This window comes from Lactuca saligna, chromosome 7 (assembly GCF_052625555.1).
Source record: "Lactuca saligna cultivar CGN05327 chromosome 7, ASM5262555v1, whole genome shotgun sequence".
In the NCBI taxonomy this organism is placed as follows: Eukaryota; Viridiplantae; Streptophyta; class Magnoliopsida; order Asterales; family Asteraceae; genus Lactuca; species Lactuca saligna.
Window position 1 is genome coordinate 1,206,775 of NC_136423.1, and position 25,277 is coordinate 1,232,051.

At 36.8% G+C, this 25,277-nt stretch overlaps 1 pseudogene across 1 annotated transcript; it reads right to left on the reverse strand.

Annotated features, from left to right (window-relative positions):
- Positions 1–23,028: 23,028 nt before the first annotated feature.
- Positions 23,029–24,784, reverse strand: LOC145006482 (F-box protein At5g39250 pseudogene; annotated as a pseudogene). Its single transcript, XR_013662911.1, has 2 exons — positions 24,703–24,784; positions 23,029–23,998 (listed from the first exon to the last, which is right to left on the reverse strand). The product of XR_013662911.1 is annotated as an F-box protein At5g39250 pseudogene (transcript).
- Positions 24,785–25,277: the final 493 nt, after the last annotated feature.

The window sequence follows — 25,277 nt, forward strand, 5'->3', positions numbered from 1 at the left end:
CGGATGTAAGTCACGCAAAGGAGACAACATATGACTAACAGATAAGAAGACTTTCATAGATATTATTTGCAGAGAAATAGAGTTGCATATGTTACAGTCCAGGTCGGATCTCCCGATCACGCAGATGAGGCAACATATGACTGACAGACAGAAAGAAAGAAAACAATTTTCTACAGACCTAATTCATCGGAATTTACCAGTCACCCCATCCAACCGGAATTAAGGACAAATCCGCACATCGAGGAAAAGTGAATCCACAGTTCTAGATACGGGTTATTTAATGTGACCAGTAGATTCCCATGTATATCTCCCTGCTCAACCTATCCGAGCGTCGTGATGCCAGGCTAAACGGTTCTAACAAGGTCAAAGTTTGTCAAGTCCTTTATTTTATTAAGTTTAACTCTCCCTAGTCAAGTCCATTTAAAAAATTTCGTGCCTACCAACGCATCGAGTACAGAGCGTAAACGATTCAACTTAGGTACGTTACGCAGATTCAGATTGCCTGTTATCACCTGCTAATTTCATTTCCCATCACAACACCTACAAATAAAACTATCAACAATATTTTTGATTTTATGAGTTTTTATAGTTTTTTTTTGGAATTTTTTATTGTTTTTCGATTGTTGATTATTTCTCCCCCTAAATTTGTGCATGGGTGAGAATAGAATATAATAAGAATTAAAGGAAAATAAAATGCGCAAATTTAATCTATCCTAAGAAATTAAAAAGATAAAACTAAAAAATAATAAAATTAAAATAAATGAAAATAAAAAATAAAATAGGAATAAAGAAATAAAATTGAAGAATGAAGAAAAATAAATAAAACTTAATCCTCAAAACGAATCATTTTCAGAAAACCCACAAGCACATCGAAGCGAGCTTTGTTAAATGGCTTTGAAAACAAATTCGTCACATTATTATCAGTGTGGACCTATTCCAGCCGAATTAGTGAACGTTCATAACAATCTCTGATAAAATGAATCTTAATGTCGATGTGCTTGGTTTTACAATGTTGGACTGGGTTTTTGGCAATTTGAATAGCAGCTTCATTATCACAATAAATGGGGGTTTCTAAAAAATTTAAACCATAGTCCAACAACTGATGTTGGATCCAGATAACTTGAGAGCAGCACGCTGATGCAGCAACGTATTCCGCCTCCAATGTGGAAGTTGAGACAGTGTGTTGCTTCTTGCATTGCCACGAATTAGTCTGTCACCTAGGTACCGACATCCTCCAGAAGTTGATTTCCTATCAAGCTCACAGCCTCCATAATTACTGTCAGCAAAAGCATAAAGATCAAATTCAGAATTCTTCGGATACCAAAGACCCAACTTTGGGGTCCCTTTGATATACCGAAAAATTCTTTTGACAGCAATAAGATGTGAAAGTTTAGGATTAGCCTGATAACGTGCGCATTGACAAACTGCAAACATGATGTCGGGTCGGCTTGCAGTAAGATACATCAACGATCCGATCATTGATCGATAGTGAGTCTGATATACGGATTCGCCTTCAAGATCTGGAGCCAGAAGAGGTCATTTAGCCATTGGTGTTGAAGCAGATTTAGCATCGTGAAACCCGAACTTATCAAGAATATCCTCCACATACTTGGCTTGATGTAGAAGGATTCCGGTCGAATTCTGTTTAACATGAAGCCCCAAAAACATGGTCATTTCTCCCAACAAACTCATTTCAAACCGTTTCTTCATTACACATTCGAATTCTTTACGGAGCTGGGGACTGGTCGACCCAAAGATGATGTCGTCAACATAGATTTGCACTAGAATTTGATCATTGTCGACATGATTGATAAACAGGGTCTGATCGATGGTGCCACGAGAATAGACATGCTCGAGAAAATGCTTTATTAGAGTTATGTACCATGCTCGATGAGCCTGATGTAACCCATACAGTGCCTTGTCCAACTTGTAGATATGATTAGGAAATTTTGAGTTAACGAATCCAGGAGGTTGATCAACATATATTTCTTCCTTCACCTTTCCATACAAGAAGGCGGTCTTGACGTCCATTTGATACACGGTAAAGTTCATGTAAGAAGCATATGCTAGAAAGATACGAATAGCTTCCATGCGAGCTACTAGAGCATAAACTTCTGTGTAATCAAGACCCTCGACTTGCCGAAACCCACGAACTACCAGTCGAGCTTTATTTCGCACAATAACCCCTGAATCGTCCTGCTTATTGTGATAAACCCATCTTGTGTCAAGAGACTTCTTGCCCTTAGGTAACTCAACTAATTTCCAAACACCGAGTTTTTCAAATTGACGCAGTTCCTCATGCATTGCATCTACCCAACTAGGCTCATTTAGAGCCATTTTAACATTTTTAGGCTCTATTTGAGAGACAATGCAAGAGTAGAGACATATATTAACATCTCCACTCTGACTTCTTGTTTTAACACCGTCGCCCAGCTCATTAATGTTGTTATCGATCGGATGACCGCGTTGAATTCTTGAAGGTATCTCTTGGCTGATATCATTGAGAGAGACAGGAAGAGTGTGAATGTTGATACCTCCTTCATTTGCAGATTGAGCCGCTCCAGAAGGCTCTACCACAAACTCATTTGAGATAGATTCAGGAAAGAGTAGTTCCATAAAGGTTGAGGTAGTTGCAGAAGCATCATTTTGCATGAACTCTCTCTCCATAGGTGTAGATGGTGTAGCTTCAGCATCACGAGTATTAGTTTGGACTGAAGACTTAGGACTATCATGTTGCACAGATGACTCCCCCTCTGGTGTAGCAGAGGATTCCCCCTCTAGTGTGGCAGAGGACTCCCCCTCCGGTGTAACGGAAGACTCCCCCTCAGGCGTAGCGGAGGACTCCCCCACTGAAAATAACTTCTTAGACGGAACTAGGGACATCCCTTTGAATGATGAAGAGGATGCAGATGGAGCTTTGTAGATAACTTCTTCGTCTTCGTTTTCGTCTTCATAAATCTTCTTCCAACCAGAAACAGATCCAGATGAACCACTCGTAGACACACTTATTGATTTGAATAGCGATGTGTAGTCAAACAGCCAATCTGGACCCACTCTAGCGTCCGTCTCATTTTCTCCCAACCAACGCACGTCATAGGATTCCACAATCTATTTTGTCTTTTTATTGTAGACTCTATAAGCAATGCGAGTGGCATACCCTACAAAGTAACAATCATCGGCCTTGGCATTAAACTTCGGGTTGGTATCTAAGTGAAGAAGGGTACAAGGATATCCAAACACACGGAAATCACTGATTGACGGCTTGTGATTATATAGAATTTCATACGGGGTCTTCATCTGAGCTTTGTTGATCAACACGCGATTTTGAACGTAGCAGGCAGTGTTTATCGCCTCGACCCAAAAGAAGACTAGCAGTTTTGAATCACACAGCATCGTCCTTGCAGCGTCCTTTAAAGTTCTATTTCTTCTTTCAGCAACACCATTTTGATGGGGTGTGTGAGCAGAACTGTATTGACGCATGATGTCCTTTTCTGCGCAAAAGTGGTCGAGAACAAAATTCTTGAACTCTGTTCTGTTATCAGTACGAAGCGCCTTCACCCAATGGTTAGTCTCGTTCTCAATTAATACTATGAATTTCTTAATCAAGTCAGCAACTCCAGCTTTGTTGGATAGAAAGAAAACCCACGTAAACCGAGAGAAGTTATCAATCACAACCAGGCAATAAGAATTTGTGTTGATGCTGAGAACATTTACTGGTCCAAACAAATCCATATGAAGCAATTGAAGCAACTGGCTAATTGAGTTAACCTATTTTGGCAGGTGTGGTTTTCTATGATGCTTTCCTTGGGCACATGACACACATTTTTCAAACGTAATGAAGTCCTTGACAGGCAATCCACAGACCATCTCATTCTTCGCAAGACGATTCATGTTCTTGGCATTAGCATGACCTAGTCTTCTGCGCCACAACATTGTAGTTTGTTCGGAGATCTTGGAGAAAAGGCACGTACTTTGTTCATGAAGATTGCTATTCATATCAATGATATAGGCATTTCCATCCCTTTTAGATTTTACAAGAATCCACTCTTCTGGGATGACAAAGCCTGGCTTGAGAATCATGCATTCCTTATTAGTGAAATACGTAGAATAGCCCTTGTCACGAATCTGAGAAACACTTAACAAACTAAGCTTTAGCTCGGGAGCAAAATTAACATTCTCGAAACTTAAAACCCCATTGGAGATAGTTCCTCTTTGAGTAATTTTGCCACCATCTCCACCTGCAAAGGAGATCTAACGCCCGGGTTTCAAGGCTAAGCATTTTAGACAATGTAATAGTCTAGGTCAACTCTTGTAACTCTTTTTGAAGTAATAAAGATGAAATATTTGAGTATTATGTGAATTATGTGTATTTATGTGCTTATTATTTAATTATAAATGTATAATAAATAAAAGATAAAAATAAGCATCAAAATTAAAGTTTGATATAAGCCCTATATCTTTACATAATGTTGTAGTGGTCGAAACAAGGATTTCAAGGATATAAGGAACGCCGAAATCCGAGTTATAACGAAGAAGTTATGACCCGTCGAAGTTTCGCGACAGAACCGGCACGATACCGGGAAGCATAAATAGTGAATTTACGATAGAGCGAGATTTATCCTTAGCGATCTAAACAAAAGTCGTAGAATATGTTAAACTAAGAACATCGATAAAAAGAACGCCCAAATCTGACTTCTTATGAAGAAGTTATGATTTTTCGAAGTTTTGGATTAGCAGTGTACAACCCGAAATTCGAATATTAGATCGAGTGATTTTTAGCCAACACGACCTAAACGAGAATCGAAGATCTCATTAAGAGTAGCGTAACGAGAAAATGATGGGCGAAAACGGATGTCGGATGAAGAAGTTATGAGGATTTAACGGACCAATCCTGTCCCGGTCTGTTAATAATATAAAATTTAAAATCGAGTGAAAATTAGCCGACGAAGTCTAAACGAAAGTTCTAGAGTACATTCCCACCTTCGCGTGGATATAATTAACGTCGAAAACGGAGCTCGTATGCGAAAGTTACGAATTTTTAAAGTTAGAAAATGAAATTGTGAGACCTGGTGCGAAGTAGCTGACGTGGCAGCGCCACAGCCGTCCGATGCTGATGACAAGGCTCGCTTCTGATCAGCGCCACATCGCCTCGCCTTCACCCTACGCCCCGTGTACGAGATCCGGTACGCGCAGCGTACCTTCGGGTCTTATCCATCCGGAGTGGGAGACAGCTGGCTGCGAGCTGGCATCCATATCTGAGACTACGCCCAGCGTAGCCTCGGTACGCCCAGCGTTCCGAGAGGCTTCGCCCCTATAAATAGATGCGAACTCTTCCGGATTTTTCACACCATTTCTCATTCTCTCTCTAAAATCTTTCTCTCTCTAGGGTTTTGAACCCTCCCTAAAGTCTAGGTGAACCCCTAGCACCCTAATGAAGCCCCGAGGCTCCCGGAGTCCCGAGAAAAAGAAGTCTTTTGGTTTCGAAACGCTGCTCCAATTAAGTTCCGGTTTTCGATAAAATTCGTTGTAAGTGTGCTATGCTTACACAATTTTTAATATAGCTTTCAAATAATTATAGTAATGTTATTAGGTCCTTAAAATAATTATTTGGGCTATTATTATGAGTTATATTGAGTGTTATTAACGCTTGTATAATAATAATAATAGTCAGACTAATTAATTTGTCGTGGTTATCGTTAGACTAAACCCTAGTGGTATTGGTACTAGGTTTTATGAAAGGAAAAATCGTTTTGAGAGTATCGAAGCGCTGTCCGAGTGCTGAGTCACCACCTTTCAGGTGAGTGCATAGTTACTTTCAGCTTACACATAGATATGAAGTATTTTTATATAAATTACATGCTATGTGTGCATATTATCTGAATACTTGTTATCTATGCTGGATGAACGTTTTTATACATGTTTTCAATGATTTAAACTGTATATGTATTTTATATCTACGAAAATGTTGGGGTAGAACATGGGTAGATGTAATAGGTGATGTGTGATAAAATGATGAGAGGCCTCGATGTTGTTGTTGTTGATCCAGTCATTTAGTGGAGTATAGATGACAACCACGGACTCTTCTATATAGTCCAGTGGAACGCTGGCAGGCTCACAACCTGTAGGTGTTTGTGAACAATGTGTTCACCGCTGTTGAGGAACCCCCTTAGCAGTAGTGTCCATCCTGATGATGATCCTTAGGATAGGTCCCTTATGATAGATGTTTAGGGATGTAATGTGAGGATAACGGGAACGGGTAATCGGGTTATTGTTGATTGATGAAATTAATAAACTTATTTATTGTGGGTTGAAAACCCTATGTGCTCACCAGGATCCCCAGCCTGACCCACTCAGTTTCTTGTATTATAGGTAGTGGCGCATGAGCATAGATGTGATGTTTTGGACGAGGGATTACGGATATAGGCCTGTAGATATGAAATAATGTAGTAAGGCTTATACTGTATTGTTTATACTTATGTACTTTATCGAACATGACATCCCGAGTCTTTTAATGAAATACATTTCTAAGGAAATGCTTTTGATAACGCTTTATCATAATATTGTTTTGGGACAAATTCCGCAACTCTTTTATTAAAAGATTACTCTGATTTTGAAATAAAGTATACACAAAACCAGTCTTTTCTGGCCGTGATTTTGGGGATGTCACAAGAGATATATCGCCCATTAAATGATTGAATGTTGTGCAGTTGGGCGATATCTCCTGTCATATGCCGGGAACAGCCGTTGTCGACGAACCAGAGTCTGACAACATTTCCCCGCAACTGTCCCTGCAAAATGTGCGGGTTTAGTTAGATTTGGGAACCCAGGTCATTATTTTCCTAGGTGGTCCCGATGCCTTTTCAGATTGATAATTTTTGGACTTTTTAGAGGACACGGAAGATGAGTTGGAAGTTAGTTTTGGCAGCCATTTATAATTAGGTTTTCTAAAAGTCCTGGGTGTTTTTGAGGTTGACTGTTCATCAGTTTGCTTAAAGCATGTGAATTTTCTACCAGATTTGGTTGAAGACTCACTGCTGCTTCATGACAAAACCGACCTTGGCTTGGTCATGCTCGGTTTTGGCAAACTGCCTCGGACTTTGTGATGAAAAACCTTTTTATGCTTTTGAACAATGATTCGTTTTCTACTCTGATTATCTTCCCAATCATCATTCCAGGAACGATTTCTAGAGGACTTTCTAGTTAAAGACCTTCCCCTGGATCCATTATCTCCTCTTGAAAATTCGAAATGTACAAACATGCGATTTTGACAATTTCGAGCTATATGACCACCAACACCACAATTGAAACAAATATGTCTGTTATTTTTATAACTTGTGCTACATTGATCAGGTTTGTTTCCCATACTATCACACTTGCTTCTCTCACAAGAACATGAACAAGAAATAGGTTCTGAGGCAAGCGAGGGTACTTTAGATGGAAAAGTTTGTGGAATTGGTGGTTTTTCAACATTATTATCACACACATCAGAATTGTCAACCAAATTATTCAAACTAGATACTTTCAAACCATTTAAAACACCATTCAAAACAATATCAGAAGTAATAGAAACATCTCCAGAAAAAAACATTGTCACTTAAAACATCAGAAAAATTATTGTCTTTATTAAGAACTAAAATTTCAGGTTTGGACTCAGTTTTATTGTAAGAACACAGATCCTTCAACTTCGTTATGTGACTGATTCAAGGATTGATCTGCAGGAGAAGTAGAAATGTTAGTACTTTCAACATTAATAAATCCTCCCAAAACAAAACCAGATGGCTTTCCATAAACCATGAATGATTCATTGGTAATCTCTTCTTTGGACAGGGGCTTATGGTGATATGAATGATTAAAGGGAAAAGGCACTTGATTATAACCTAGACCCTTTGATTGATTTTTCTTAAATTGCATGCAATGGTCTATCATATTTACAACTACCTCACTGTAGACATCAAATTTCCTAAAGTCAAAATCAGCGGTTTCAAATTTGCCCTTTAAAGATTCAATTTCAGCCACTAGTTTAGTGTTCTGTTTCACTACATAATCATAGTTTTTGCATTTATTACTGTAGTCTTCCTAAAGTTTCCTAAAGTCTTTTATTTTTTATTCAAATTGGGATTTAAGTGGTTTTTGACCTTTTCTAAGTTGGTAACCTTCATATCTAAGGTCCACTGCTTCCCTTTTTAATGAGTCATTAAGTTCGCGAAGAATCTTAAGGCTTTTTACCTCACTATCTAATATCTCAATTTTCTCATGCAAAATTTTAACATAATCAATACAAGCTTGAGAACATGATGGTAGACTTACCTCAGTTGTATTAAGCTCATGAGAGGAAGATACCATCAATGCAAATTGCAGCTCCTTTATCTAATCTTCAGCTGCTACAATCTCTGTCGGAGCATCATCACAAACTTGTGCCAGGTGGGCATTTTCAGGTCTAGACAAGTTCAACGCCTGCATCTGATCCTCCCAGTCAAAAGACTGAGCGACCAAAGCCTTCTCATTGTTTGTTTGAGCACCACTTCGATTGTTTCCGACTGCAACTATTGTCCTGTCATTATTTAATCTTCTGTTTGGCTATGGACAATCACGAGCAAAATGCCCTGGCTCATGATAGTTAAAACATCAAAGTTTTCCCTTGTTGAACCCAACCTTCTTATCAGCACCCATTCTCCAGTTGTTCTTTCTAGTCTTTTTGGCAAACTATTTTTCCCTAAATACTGCCATGGCAATTTGCCATGTAATATCCATCTCCTCAACGTCTTCAGGGTGAATCTGATCAAGATCGACAAATGATAGTTGAGGTGGGAGATCTCCGGCTACGAGTGCATTGTAGCAATTGACAAGCCCTGAAGCAAGCGCAAGATTTTCATCACTCTCCTTTCCCTTTGAATAAGAAGCCCCAGTTGAAGATGATGCAGAGGAAGCTGATGGAGTGGGAAAGGTCTGCTTCTGAGCTTGTGGAGCAGTAAATGATTGACCTGCATAAGGAAGAGAAAACGATAGGGATGAAAGAGCATTGTTAGAAGAGATGCCAAGGTTCGCAACTGAATAAGAGTTCACATGGTTGATTTCCCGCTGCTTGTCATCAATATCACACGCCTTGATGACTGCCATTACTTCAGCGAGAGAGAGACGGTTGAGATCCTTAGTCTTCTTAATGACTGCTACATTCATGTCCCAAGATTTTGGGAGAGCATTCAGTAGCTTCTTGTTTATCTCTCACTTTGTATAGAAAATCCCAGCCACAGTCATTTTAGTATTGAGAGTTGTAAATCGTTGCAGCTGTGCTTTAAGAGTCTCACCAGGAACATAATTGAACATATTGAATTGTTGTCGCAGCATGTCTTAGCGACTCTCTCGCATGTCTTCGTTCCTTTCATAAACCTCAATTAGAGCTTCCCACAAAGCCTTAGCAAACGTATACTCTCTGAAACCTTGACCAATATCTGGTGACAGAGCCATGGTTAAGATAGCCAATGCCTTCTCCTGTTCTTCCACACTCTCAAAGTCCTCATCAGTGTAATTCTCTATCTTTTTGTCGACCACTTGCCCAGCAACTGTAGCGGTGATTCTGACTGGATCCTTGATAATGAGTTTCCAGATCTTGAAGTCTTTCATTTTTATATATTTCTCGAATCTGTACTTCCACTCGGGAAAGCCATCAGCAGACATTAACCTTGGAATTCGTGTAGTGGTGCCCATGATAGCATCAAGTTCTTGAAAATGAGTTTGACTTTGAGATTCCATTTTTTTATTGTTTAATAAATGTGAAATAAAATAAATTAATTAATTAATTAAAAAAATTTTGATTTGCTGTTAAATTGAGTTTACTGCCTAAAATTGGTTTGCGGCCATAAACTCGAAGTTTGCGGTCGAAAGGGAATACGGTCCAAAAGTTCACGGTTCAAGAATACGGTTGAAGATTCACGGTCCAAGAGGTTTGTGGGTTAAGGTTACTGTCGAAGAATCTTGATGAGATTACGGCCATAAACTGGGATTACGGTCGTAAGCTCTAACCGTAAACTCCCTTTTTGCAGATTCTCAATGAGACCAAAAACCCTTTTGCAGAAAAATGCGAACTTAGTCTCAAGCCAATAAGAACTTGCTCCAAAATTGATTGTAGAATGCCTTTGACACTGGTTCTGCTCTGATACCAATTGTAAAGTCCAAATAAAGGATCTTACCAGAGATCAACAACAAACACAATCACATAAAGCAAAAATAGAGACGAAGAGAGAAATAAAATAAATTAATTAATTAATTAAAAAAATTTTGATTTGCTGTTAAATTGAGTTTACTGCCTAAAATTGGTTTGCGGCCATAAACTCGAAGTTTGCGGTCGAAAGGGAATACGGTCCAAAAGTTCACGGTTCAAGAATACGGTTGAAGATTCACGGTCCAAGAGGTTTGTGGGTTAAGGTTACTGTCGAAGAATCTTGATGAGATTACGGCCATAAACTGGGATTACGGTCGTAAGCTCTAACCGTAAACTCCCTTTTTGCAGATTCTCAATGAGACCAAAAACCCTTTTGCAGAAAAATGCGAACTTAGTCTCAAGCCAATAAGAACTTGCTCCAAAATTGATTGTAGAATGCCTTTGACACTGGTTCTGCTCTGATACCAATTGTAAAGTCCAAATAAAGGATCTTACCAGAGATCAACAACAAACACAATCACATAAAGCAAAAATAGAGACGAAGAGAGAAATAAAATAAATTAATTAATTAATTAAAAAAATTTTGATTTGCTGTTAAATTGAGTTTACTGCCTAAAATTGGTTTGCGGCCGTAAACTCGAAGTTTGCGGTCGAAAGGGAATACGGTCCAAAAGTTCACGGTTCAAGAATACGGTTGAAGATTCACGGTCCAAGAGGTTTGTGGGTTAAGGTTACTGTCGAAGAATCTTGATGAGATTACGGCCATAAACTGGGATTACGGTCGTAAGCTCTAACCGTAAACTCCCTTTTTGCAGATTCTCGATGAGACCAAAAACCCTTTTGCAGAAAAATGCGAACTTAGTCTCAAGCCAATAAGAACTTGCTCCAAAATTGATTGTAGAATGCCTTTGACACTGGTTCTGCTCTGATACCAATTGTAAAGTCCAAATAAAGGATCTTACCAGAGATCAACAGCAAACACAATCACATAAAGCAAAAATAGAGACGAAGAGAGAATAAACCAAACTTGCACACGTTTTATATTAATAAACGTCTGGTACAACTTGATGAAAGACCGTGAACTAAAAATCATCAACAACATCTAAACGTCTAACAAACCCTCTATTTATAGGGACTATGACCGAGAGGAGTTTACGACCGTAAAGTGTTTACGACCATAAACTCATTACAACCGTAAACCAACCAAAACTCACTACTAATACACTTCCTACTATTACATTGCAAAGCCTAGACCAAATCACTAAATCGGGCCCTTCAAATGTTGTTCAAAATAAGTGGGGAACGTTTATGAGGATTGTCAGTATTTAGGGCTTGGGAAGTAACTAGGCCTTAGACACAAATATACGCATTGCGGTGAGACATAATTGGTGAGTACAAATCGGGTTATTCTGTGTGGTGTTAAGGAATTCAAAACATCATAATCAACATGGGAACTCTTTACAACGTGAAGTGAAGAATCATACGCATAATTAAGTTGCTTGATAAATCTATAAGTAACAACAAGATAATCCTCAATTCCACTAAATCAGTCAATTAGTTTTTCCTTAAAGTTCTTGTTTCCACATGCATACACTTCACTGTATTTTACTATTTCCTTCCCAGTTAAAAGAATTAATTATAAGGTGCAGGGACTAGTTTGCAATTATCTAATAGTTGAGTGGAAGGCTCTAGAACCCCCTTGGATAAGGGTGGACGAAATCTTTAGGGGAAATCCTAATAATTTCGTCCATAGGGGCTTGGATAAGGCCCTTGGGTTTGCTTAGGCCCTAAGCAAAGGATAACTAGGGTTTTCCTAAACCCTAGATCCCTCAGCTATATAAGGAGCCTCCTGGTTCATGTTTTGGTCACTCTTTTCTTTGGAAGAAACCCTAAGGGCCGAAATTTTGCATACTCCCTCTTCCCCCTCTCCTCTAATTTCCTTCTTGCTATTTTGGGTGTGATTCCATTAGAGGCATTACACTTGTGGTGCTAAGCTTCCAAGAAGATCAAGATCAAGATCAAGGGAATCATCAATTGTTTACTATAACAATTGAAAGGTATGTAATTACTAAACCCTAGTTTGTAGATTTCGATTATAGCCTCTCTCCTCTAGGGTTCTTGTTTTGCAATTCAAAGTTGTATGTTCAATAGATAAAACATAGATCAAAAGTAGGTTGCATGTGAACTTAGGAATTGTTTTCTAGTTTATTTGTTTTACCTAAAACCAATCACTTCCTACTATTACATTGTAAAGCCTAGACCAAATCACTAAATCGGGCCCTTCAAATGTTGTTCAAAATAAGTGGGGAACGTTTATGAGGATTGTCAGTATTTAGGGTTTGGGAAGTAACTAGGCCTTAGACACAAATATACGCATTGTGGTGAGACATAATTGGTGAGTACAAATCGGGTTATTCTGTGTGGTGTTAAGGAATTCAAAACATCATAATCAACATGGGAACTCTTTACAACGTGAAGTGAAGAATCATACGCATAATTAAGTTGCTTGATAAATCTATAAGTAACAACAAGATAATCCTCAATTCCTCTAAATCAGTCAATTAGTTTTTCCTTAAAGTTCTTGTTTCCACATGCATACACTTCACTGTATTTTACTATTTCCTTCCCAGATTCTCTATCCATATGCACACACATCACTTTCAAATTTAGTTTATTCAGTGATTGCACTTTTATACTTTTTGTTTAACTCGTGCCTTAGAATCTAGGCAAAGCAGCTAAGTTAGATAGAGAATATCACTTACTTGATCATGAAACATCCTTAGCCAAGTGGATCATCTTATGATAATGGATCATCCTCTTCAAGAAAACCATATGTGTTTGTATTGGTTTATGCATCATTCTTGTATATTATGAAGAAGGTCAAGACCAAAAGCTTTAAAGAACCATCTTGAAGCAACTTCGTGCTCTTGGACCAAATTTGGAGCAACAACATACAACTTGGACCCTCTTGGATCATCTCCTCATCTTTGGACCAACTGGACGAATGAATAAAGCATCTTCATTCATCTTCATCATCTTGAGTCACGTTGGACAATCTTCATCATCTTGCAACATCTTCATCATCTCGATCAACTGGAAGTACCTTGGAGCAATTTCACCAACTTGAAGGATCTTGATCACTTAGACTAGCTTGAAGCATTTTCAGTCATTTGGAGCATGTTCAAAAACATTGCACCATGTTCAACAACATTGGAGCATGATCAAGAACATTGGCACATGATCAACAGCTTGAAGCATCTTCAGCCACTTGATGCATCATGCCTATGTGGCTCATTAAGTCCACATAAAGTATAATAAATGTGCCATGATGTTTTGAATATGCCATACAAGTTTTTAATAAGCCATGCACGTTTAAAGTTATCCATGCACGTTTCATGTCGACCATGCACATCTCAAGTAGGCCATGCACATGTCAAGCATGTCATGCACGTATCGAGTAGGTTTTTCCTTAGGTTCCATTCACATATCAAAGATATCATCCATGCATGCACCACCTTTTCTTTCTTGATTCTCAAGGCATCATTCACGCGCTCAAGTTGCAATTCTCCTATTTATACATGAGTACCATCCAAGCCTTATGGGCCCACAAGTTGGCCCATGCAAGCCTTATTTCGGCCTATTGTGAAACCCTAGAAACCTTTAATTATAAATACCTCAATTCTACTTCTCATTCGTTCCTTTTCACTTTCTCAAGAATTCTTACTCTCATACTAGCTTGGATCAACAAGGGTTCGTGAACAACAGACGCGTATGCAACAAGAAAGTTCAGTTGGTGAGCAACAAGCAGCCTTGGCACAACAACAAGTTTGGATCAACAACAACCCAATTTTCAAAAATCACCTCTTGAGCCACAAGTCATTTCTTGTTCCAAAACCCTAATTTTGCTCAATTACCTCAATTTTGAAAATCACTCTTGAGCCATAAGTTTGTTGTTGCAAAACCCTAATTTGGCTTAACAACTTCCTTATTTTCGAAAATTCACTCTTGAGCCATAAGTTTCTTGTTGCAAAACCCTAATTTAGCTCAACAACCTACCTATTTTCGAAAATCCTCTCTTGAGCCACAAGTTTCTCTCAAAACCCTAGTTTGGCTCAGCAAACCCTAATTGTGATCAACAAGAATTTTGAATGCTCTCTTGAGCCATCCCCAAAAACAAAACCTTCTCTTGCTGATCAAGTAATTTCGAAACACTTTTTTTGGCAAACCCTAATTTCAAAACCCTTCTTGAGCCAAACCCTAATTTTAAAACCCTTCTTGAGCCAAACCCTAATTTCGAAACACTTCTTGAGTCTAACCATAATTTCAAAATCCCTCTTGATCCATCACTAATTTCGAAATTCTTCTTAACCCTCAACAACCCTCTCTTGCTCATCAAGTAATTTCGAATTCCCTCTTGAGCATCACTAATGTCAAAATTCTTCTTGACCCTTAACAACCCACTCTTGCTCATCAAGTAACTTCAAAATACCTCTTGGGCATCACTAATTTCGAAATTCTTCTTAACCCTCAACAACCCTCTCTTGCTCATCAAGTAATTTCGAAATCCCTCTTAAACATCACTAATTTCACAACTCCTCTTGACCTAAAAACCCTAATTACACCTTTTCTCTCTTGAGCCACAAGTATCTTTGTCATCAAGAAAAAACCTAAATCTTCTTGACCCTTCCCTTCTTAACTCATCAACGCCACATCTCTTGATCCCCACCATTTTTTTTCATGATCAACAAGTCAAAACCAAAACCCTCTTGAGCCTTCCCAACTTGCACCACTTTCTTCTTCTTCTTGAGCCACACTCTTGATCTCATTTTCTTATGTATCACTCAACCTTCAAAAACTTAGATGTGTCCTATATATACTCACTGTACAATCCTCTTGATCATCAACTAAATTTTGTAATCATCAACAAGACCATTCACCACTCTTGAGCCAAAAAAAACCTCTTGATCATCAACAAGATTTTGTGTTCACCAACAAGGGAATTCACCACACTTGAGCATCCACCCTCTTGATCATCAACAAGATTATGTGATCCCCTTTTGATCCACACTCAAGTTTCGATACCTTCTTGATCCACCTTCAGGTTCCGAAACCCTAATTGATTCACCTTCAAGTTTCGAAACCCTAGTTGATCAACATTCAAGTTTTGAAACCTTACCTGATTAAGACTTAAATTTCGAAAACCAAGTGAGCATCAAAGTCTTGGAGCAACATCAATTGATCACATCATCACCTCTTGAGCTACTCACAAACCCTAGGTGATCATTTTTTTTAAAAAAAAAAAAAACCTAATTCATTTTTTTTGAACTCTAGATCATTTTTTTGTTTTGTACAAACCGTAGTTTTCTTTTCTTTTGGATCATCATCAACTACTTGTTGGAGAATCACCATTCAACCTCTCTCATGTGGATCATCTCAAAAATCTAAGTAAGCATCATAATTCTTTTGTGAAACCCTAGTTGTCACAAATCAACCTCATGAGCATTATCATATGCTACATGTGTATTTATTTTTTTCCCTTTTTTTCTTTGTACATCATAGTCAACTTAACATTGATTATTGAATCATCACGTGTTTAGTGTTTATCATCATGTGGTCCATCATCATTTTCTGTTGAGCATCACATTCCTTGATCACTCTAGGTAAGTGTTCATTCTTTCTCTTTACACTCTATGATGAGCATGATGTACACCTTCTAAAGTTTTGTTTTCTCTTGACATAACATAGATTTGAATATCTCATGTGTCATTTGTGTTGACTTATCTCTCTGTCACTCATTGATTCAACAAGACATCGACTGGTAAGTAACATCTCTCTCGCATGTTCACATATCGTATATAATAATGTTACCCATCCTTAGTTGATGATTCATGTCTATACATATGTTCCTATGGTCAGGTTCCCCTAGCATTGGCCTACCACTTCTTTTAAGTGAACACCTCTTCTTTTTCAATCATATTGGGTGAGTAATTTTTTATTTTATTTCCATTTCTTATTTTTTTTATTTTCTTTTATTTCTTCTTGATCATTTATTCATCTTCACATACCATGCTTAGGTTATTTAGTGTTGAGTCTTTGATCAAATCTTTCTTGTGAGCATTATACTTATTGGTGCATATCTTGCTTTTCATACTCACAAGTCTATTACCTACACCTGTCTTCTTTAAGGTAATTTCTCTTCTCTTACTTTTACGTGATCTTTAATTTCATGTCTTTATATGTTATTTTAGGATCAACATATATTTTTTTCTTCCATTTTTCAACTTTATCTAAATCCGTTCACAATTCTATGTGTTCTTGGATTTACATAAATAGTTGTTAACTACTGTCTCTATGATACCTAATTTTATGCTAGTTTCTAAAGACATTTTCATTTGATGTACCGTAGTCATCATAGTCCATGACTTAGCAACTTTACTTGATCTTTGCACTTTTGCTATGATTAAGTAACATCAATTTTTTTGTGTTATTTTATATGACATTAATTTCTTTCTTTCCTACTCCAACTTGTCATGTAATTTGGTTTATGGCCTATACCCAGTGAAAATGAATTTGCACATTCTTCTTGTGCATAGTTGAATCAACAATACTACTCAAGTCACAATCTTGTTTAGTAAATTCAAATTCACACATTTCCACCCCCCCCCCCCACACACACACACACTTTTTTTCTTTAGTTAAGATTATAAGCTAACTATTTTTTAGCTATATTTATTTAACACACAATTCATTTTATTCTTTTTTGTTTTTTGTTCTTCTGTTTTCTCAAGACATGGTTTCCAAAGAAAGATGGCCAGACTTCTAAAGCAAAGTCTTCTCATAAGGCTTCAAACACTCATGCCACTAGACCTTCAACTAAGAGACACTCATCATCACCTAAAGTTGAAATAGCTACATCCAACTATATTGTACTTCTCAACACTCAGGAACAACCCAAAGAAGTCGGTGTCATAGTTAAATATCTGCATAAATGCCCATTAACATATGCACTTCTTTCTACTTCTCCAACTCCACAATCTCTTATCACAGAAGTCTTTCAGTCAACAATCATCTCCACAAGAGCAAGGTCTAAACAACTTGATGTTGAATTTAATCTTTTTCAAGCTACTTTGGTCCTAACTAAAGAAGAGTTTGCAGTCAATTTAGGTCTAAGCGATATTCCTCCTAAACCTCAGACATTTGTCACACCAACTTCTGCTCAATTGTTGACAATGTTCAAGGAAATGGGGTATAAATTTGAAGACGAACAAGAACCATGCCTGTCAAGAATTCAGAAGTTTTGTATTCCCACACCATGGCACTTTCTCAGTTCTGTCCTTACTAGGTGTCTCTTCGGATCAGTTGGTGGACGCAGTCGCGGTAAAACAAACCTTTGGATTCTTATGTATGGGCTCTTCTACGACATCAATATTTACTACGTATCTATTCTCTGGGAAGGTTTCCTTAATTTTCTCCATGCCTCAAAGAATAAGTTTTTAATTCATCATCCTCGCTGGTGGTCAATCATTATTTATGACGTCATCCATAATAGCAATCTTGCACCAGGATGGATTCCAGACGGCCCACAAACACATTTCTTATGTATGACACCATATCGGATTCGCACAACATTTGAATCTGGATCTTCATAACCAATCATCATTCTATATTCTATACTTACAAAGTTGGATGAAAATAGTGCTTCTCTATGCTCATCCCAGAATTACATCCAGGGAATTATTTCGCCTCCTAAAAAGAAGAGGAAACATTCTGATCATGCATCCACGAAGTCGGCAAAGAAGAAAAAGAAATCCAAATCAAGTCAACCGCCCTTACCTTATCTCCAGCCGTCTCTGATGATAATCATGGAGTAGATTTAGAGGAACCATTCTCTTCAGCTTACGTTTCACCAGCATGAGTTCAATCGGTTCTAGAAATTCCAAGCCATCATGTCTCCTTGGATTATGACTCACTTGAGGACAATAACCAAGATGATGATAAACAATCCAAACCGGAAACTATTCCTCAAGGTTATCCTGTACATGATAATCTCGATAAGGATACTCCAATGCGGACGGTAGATATTCCTTCCAGTGAAGTACTGATAGTCGATGATGAGACAAATGACATGCCCATTGTCCTTTACTCCAACGCATCTACCAGAACTTTCAGCATTGATCTTGATGACTATTCTCCTTCAACTCCAAAAGAGTCTCAAGAAAAAGATGACGTTAACGAACCAAATCTCTCATCCTTTCAATAAGATCCTCATCAAGACAATGGTACTCCTAAAGAAACAAATGAAGACAATACCACAAAACCAGAGCCTGTGCGCATCAGACTTATTGCCGAAATGGTAGCTGATGGTATTGTAGAGATTTGCTTTCACACATCTTCTCACTCTCAATATCTGCAGAGCTTTCAAGAAAATCTTGAATGTATGGAAGCAAATATGTGTATCCTTAATAAGAAACAGAAGCACGGGTCAAAACACTTCAAGTCACTATTGAAGATTTTGAAGGCACAACTGCTTGTATCAAAGGACAAATTGCTCGTAAACATGCGGAGGATTGAAACTCTAGATCAGAAAATTCATAACACTATTGAAGTCTGTCTCTCTCCGAAGAATTAGAAGATAGATGACTTCATTCAGTCCTTATCCAATCTAGAGTTTGTCTATGAAGCCAAATTAGATCATATGCAGAATCATGTTACTGCTCAAGACCGCTATATCTCCACTCTTGAGAAGTTCATTGCTGAACTATATAAATTGCATCCTCCTCCACCTCTCCCTTTCAGGCATTCAGTGATTACATTCAACGTTAATAGGATTCATTAAGATCTGACATAACAAATCTATCCAAATCCAATTCTAATAAAAACAATAGCTCATCAGGTGACATATCTTCCCTTCAGAAGACTGTTCAGTTGCTAGTTGATGAAATCAAGGCTATTAATAAACAATCTTCCACTTTAAATCTATGTGATCTTCAACAAAAGGATGCCTCAACTGATTACTTGACTTGATCTTAGCAAAACTATCTGGTTCACATGAGAGGCCACCTGAACCAAATGGGAAAAAGGTCCACAAGACCAGATCAAGTCAGTTTCCTGTCATACACCAAATTCCAAACTCACCAAATGAGTTTGAGAAAAGGAGATATGAGAAAATACAGTCACTTGACAAAACGGCTGCTGATGCATGATTAAAGGCTCAACAAAACAGAGAAAAGATAGCGGAGAAAGAAAAGTAACTCATTCTTCAACAAGGGATCAAAGATCCATCTCTAAAATTTCCAAGAAGGAAAGATGTTTACTTCTCCAAACCTGTCACCATATCAAAACCAACCACTCAGCCAAAGCTTTCTCAAACTGATCCTAAGGATAAGGGAAAATAGAAGATTATCTTCAAGTCTAAGAAGGAATTAGCTAAAGAAGCTCAAATGTGGATAGATGAAGAATTAGCTAAGCAACTGAAGGCTAAGGAATTACAGTCTAAATAAGAGATTCTTCGCAAAAGGAAATCTTCAGAGATCTCAATTGAAGAAAGGAGTACATGGACAGATGAAAAATTTAGAGTATCTTCACCTAAAAGAACTATCTTCTTTAACCCTGATAGAGATTCTTATCAAAAGGTAAAGGTCATCAAGCCCACAAATTCCTTCATACCTCCTTCATACCTCACTAAAGAAAACTGGGATATTCCTGCACCCCTGAATGGTATGAAGTTTAATTTATGACCAAGTGCAATTTATCTAGTTGAGGTTGATATAAACATTTAAGAGCTAAAGAAAAGATTCTTTATGAAGAAATCAATTCAAGTTGTACCTGTATGGTCAAACTTCAAGATTGCTTTAATTAGCAAAATTAACATACGAAAATTCAGTAATATGCCATATGCATTCTTTCAAGTGAGAAGGACTGACAACTCTGAATTCATGTTTTTTGAAGCTGATTTCCCTAAAATAAACCAAGTTAATATCATATCACTGATCATTTGGTTGAAACAAAGGGTGAGTAAAAATAAAGCGTATGCAGATGTTCTAGAACGCCTAAGGCATTTGTGCTCAACATGGTTATTGATTTCAGTGTTGACTGGGAGATTGAACAGCTATGAGAAAAGGAAGCTGAGGAACCAAATGTGGATCTAAATATGGAGAATGAGTTGCCTGGGAACATTCTAAAGAAACCACATATAGGTGTTGTATTCTCTTCTAAAGGTCGACTGAAATTCATGAGAGCCTCCCAAAAACATCTATTCTCTTATGAATTCATTAAAGGCATTATTGGTTTATTGAAGAGAACATGAGATCAAGATGAATCGCTAAGAGTGAAGATCGTTGAAGAACTTACATGGTTTTTGAGTTTTCGGAAATGGTTAATAAACTTGAGAAACAAAGCTTAGATTATGTTTTTTTTTGTTTTGTTTTTTCGAACATGTGGATGATGTTTTTGCTACTGATAATTTATCTTATTGTTAAAATTCATCTTGCATGTTATTACTTTTATTTCTTCTTTTATTTTTACTCCTTATTTCAGTAACCATCACATAGGGGGGAACTGTTGGAAAATATTTGTATGTGATTGTCACTTGAAATAAGTTGAGTCATTTTATATATATCTCTAACAAACATTATCAGAATGTTTCAGGTTGGAAAGATATTGAAGATTCAACAAGTGTTTGAAGAATTAGATGTTGGAGCACTTGAAGCTTACATGGAGCACCTGCTGTTGACATGGAGCACTTGTTGAAAGCTAGTTGGGTCATCATGATCTCAGATGACACATCTAGATCATATGCGGAGCATCAAGATGCTGATAAATCATTTGGAATATTGATGGCTCATCAGAAACATTGTTGGCACATCCACAACTCTATGGCTCAATAGGAGTTTATGGCTCAACAAGAATACTTGGTGGCTCAACTCAAGTCAATGGATCAACATGATCACGTTGATGGCTCAACAAGACTGCACATGACTCATCATGTACAATGAAGGCATGCCCAAATGCTCAATGGAACATGAATTTCGTCCATGGTCCATCGTGAACATGTTATGGTACATCTTCAAGTTAAAGACACTATCCAACGTTCAAGAAACTACTCAACATGATCAACAACACTTCTGGAAGTTGATGACATCCAAGAAGACAATTGAGCAACATGATGCTCATCACAAATTCAATGTTGATCAAGAAGGTTCAAGAATTATGAAGACTCATAACTTAGATGGAACCATAACGGAATGCTAATAGAATTGGAATATTCTATCCCTTCTCCGTTAAGTAGGGCAAATGTATCAAATGATGAGTAAGTCATGATGACGTGTCAACACGTTATTGGTCAAGCCATGTCATGGGCTTTTCCAAAGCCTATAAATAGCCCCCCTGGGATCCATTATAAAGTTGCTCTTTTCTGATCATTCCTACTCATTCTGCACAAATTGCTGCTTAGACTAGTCTTCAGAGAGCCATTTGAGAGTTTTAGTGTGTTTTACATTCAAACACTTGTAATTGAATCTCCATGAATAATAGAAACATTTAAATCATTGATCTTGAACATTAAAAAACGTTTTTATCATTAACTTGTGATTCACAACTCTTTATTTTCCGCACTACTTGCCACGTGACAATTCTCAAACTCTGTTTTAGTATTTTCAACACTTGGACTATTCTAGTCTAGGCTTATTGAATTTTTCTGATTTCTTCATTAGTTTGGTATTTTTAATATGTTTTTTACTATGGATTATTTATGTTTACTTGTTAGCATGTCCAACTAAATCTACATGCTTCTGTTAGCTAGATGAAGTTGGAACTCATGGTTTTAATATATTAACTTAGACTTTTCTTGTTGGTTATGTCTTATGTTTGATTGGTATACCTAGCATGCTTGATTTGATAGTGTGATTGCTTAAACTTCTCATTCTGTGTAGTTAGTGATCATTAATCTGCATGAATTTGAATACCTAGTAATTTAATGAACATTAGATTAATAGAACTAAGATTGAACCAATCTTAGTTAAGGAATTAAATTGTTAAATTTAGCTATGCTAGAGAACTCATATCGTGACCACAATTGTGCTTATAAATCCAATCTTACATAGCTCCAATTCTATGTAATAAATTGATTATGTGTTAAATTATGTGTGACCATACATAGCCCTACATGAATTAGTTTAATATTGGTAATTTTGGAAATGAATTGCTAATAACATTTTAATTGGTAACCAACAGGAATTGTCATAATCAATAGTTAAACCATTGAAGGAAGGTGGATTCAAACTAACAGAAATGTTTTGTTTATTGATTGAATTGTGTTAAGGAATTAAGTTTATCTAAACTTGCAAAATTAGATAAAACCACTACTTTGTTAGAAAATTAGGTTAATTTAATAGTATGTAATTTAATTAGTTAAAACCGTTCCCTATGATCGACACCCAACTTACCTAAATTATTCTGTAATTTAACTAGGTACACTGCCTAGGTGCATTTTAGTTAGTTAAGTTAGTTAGGTTAATAATTTAAATTTAGTAGGTACTTTTGTGCACATCATTATGCTTCTAATATTCCGTAACTGTTCGATCTGGTTCGGGGCAATTAGGTCCCTCCCTATGTATGCAGATCACCTATACTCATGACAAGCTATGTTTAAGGTCTGGATGCCTAACTATATACAATGTTGGTATACACTGGCCTATACATGCAAACTTGCTCAACCAAATCAAACAAAACAACAACATAATAAACTAATTTTAAAGACACAACACAATACAACATTCGATCTGTGAATGATGAAATTTATGTTTCTTATTTAGTGGTGCAATGCATGGGGACAAAAGTTAATATATGTGTAGGATGTATGAGTGGTATTTTACTTAATTAATGCATAGAAAAAAGGACTTAATACAAATTAAGGAGGGTTTCCAATTCCATCAAGTCCTAACTTTAATTGATTTTTACACTTATTAACCTTAATTTCCTTCATTTTCATTTGTCTAAGTGAAGTCATTTATTGCCACTGAAGCATGGACAAGAGCCATAGCACCCCTTCCTCAGTGTAGGCCGTTAAAAAGTTCATTTCAATCCCAAAAACATCAAGGTCTTGACCACCACCACCATGGTTGATGAACAACAAAGAGATCTCACAGTTAATGCTGGACGTGGCAAAGTTGACAAAGGGGCACGCAAGTGGGAACTCAGCTATTTGAGCATATGCAATTGCTCTTCCTTCAGACCAGTCTATGCAGGTATTACAATCAAGCAAGTGGTTGAGTATGCAAGCAACTTTGTTGGAGTCCTTTCGTGCTATGAGCACCGAAACACGAACCTCCCGTGCTGAAGAAATCGACAATGATGTTTTTACCGGCAAGGTTAGCTTGTACTCAGGACCTTCTAAATGATCCGTCAGCCCGGGGACGATCCCATCCGGCGGGCTTAGATTTCCTTCACGAAGGGCAGGGCCCGAGGCAATTTCTGACAAGAGTAACCTCCCATGGCCTTCGTCTACATCCCATATATCGATATAGAAGTCTAGGTCACTCAAGGAGATCCCTGGAGCTAAGGAAGTCGGGCGATGATCCTTTTCGCGTGTGTAGAATGCCTTGAATATCTTGCGGTAATTATTTACCAGAGGAGACACAGATATTGAGGGCCATTTCTTGATGCAAAGACACTTCCACAGATAATCGTCTTGAGCTACATTTTCCCATTGCTTGCATACTACCATACATGCAACTAAGTCGGTTCCTTCAAGTAGCGGAAAAACAGCCTTTAGTATTATCGACATCTTATTCTTGCCCGCACAAGAATTTGCATTACTCATGGTCAGCTCTTAATATTTTCCTGCAAACATATATATTAATTACATATATGTGTATATACAACTCCATCATAAAATTTTATAGGTACATCAGTCTTAGTAAGACTGATTAAAATCCGGAAAACTTTATGTAGTTAATACCTTAGCCTTCAAAAAACCAAATTAATTAAAAGGTAGTAACACATCACAAAATCAGACGACATGCACGATCGATCAGCGGATTAGAATTACTTATTAATAGACTTCATTGTACCGTACCTAGTGCAACTCCATCTATATAATTAAAATAGATTTGAGTTCATAATTATTTCAAGAATGTTGATAACATAACGATGCTAGCAATGCGAATTAAAAATTATATCATATCAACAACAATTGCTTTAGATCGAACAAACTCACAAATCCCCGTAACTGTTTATCAATTTCAACATAAATACAAACATAAACAAACAAGTAATTACTTTTTTTGTTAGAATCATACGGTTCTTGAAAGATCGTTACAGAAAATTCATGATATATAGCTAATGCACGAGAGAACAGAACATTGAATTGAATTGAATGATTGAATCACATTTGCTTTGGTAAATATCAGCTATGTATGTACGTACATATTGGGCATTGGAGTTTATAAGAGAATCAATAATTAATTAGGATCAATATCCTTGAACATTCAAGAAAATTATATTATTACATAATCGATAGCACAACCGTATTGATGAAAACTTACAAATGCAATATCGGAGAAAGTACCAAAATCCCTAACTTTAATTATCGCTCCAACGTCTTTCAGATCCTTTACATACGACATGTTTTTTGTAAAATGAAAATTATGCATGTGTTCATCAATTCTTCAACTTCCAATTGCAACCATTCATCTATTTTTTATTCAACATAGCAACCCTTCATCGATTCAGCTTATCCATTTTAGCCCTTGCATTTCCAGATCTAACTTTTATATATATATATAAAGGTAAATTTGATAAATGTTTTATTTAGAAAAAATAGAATTTTTATTTATGTAGTAGATGTAAGACCGGTGTACTCTACGAGTTTATTAAAAATAATAGTTTAATATAAAATTGTAAATATTATGTATTAAAAAATACTTTTATATAAATATAAAAAATATCATAAATAAAGCAAGTAATTCAATATACACTAATAAAAAAATATTGACATTTAATATATATATATATATATATATATATATATATATATATATATAATGATTTAAGATTTAATTATAGAAGATTTAAAAGAGAAATTAAAGAAACAAAATATTTATTTTGAAATTTAATAGAT